The sequence below is a fragment of the Buceros rhinoceros genome, unplaced genomic scaffold, assembly GCF_000710305.1.
Source record: "Buceros rhinoceros silvestris isolate BGI_N320 unplaced genomic scaffold, ASM71030v1 scaffold4050, whole genome shotgun sequence".
NCBI lineage: Eukaryota > Metazoa > Chordata > Aves > Bucerotiformes > Bucerotidae > Buceros > Buceros rhinoceros.
This window is the reverse complement of record NW_010388866.1, coordinates 30,026-30,296: the sequence shown is the minus strand read 5'-3', so window position 1 is coordinate 30,296 and position 271 is coordinate 30,026.

Below are 271 nucleotides of genomic sequence, written 5' to 3'. Positions count from 1 at the left end.
AGAGCGTGGGTGGAAGAGCAGCAGCAGCAGGATGTAGACACAGATGAGGCAGTTGGCTTCCAGCTCTCAAATGTCCACAGACCACTTAAAGCACTGGCAGGACGAGTGGCTGAGGAGACGCCACTTGGTGACAGCGACAGGAACTGAAGGAGGCACCTGCCTCACGTGGAGGGCACTGCTCCTCCCCATAGGGCAGGTGGACAATTCACCACCCTATAGTTCCCCAGAGCCGGAGCTGGGCTAAGCTTGGCTGGGAAGGAGCGGGTAAACC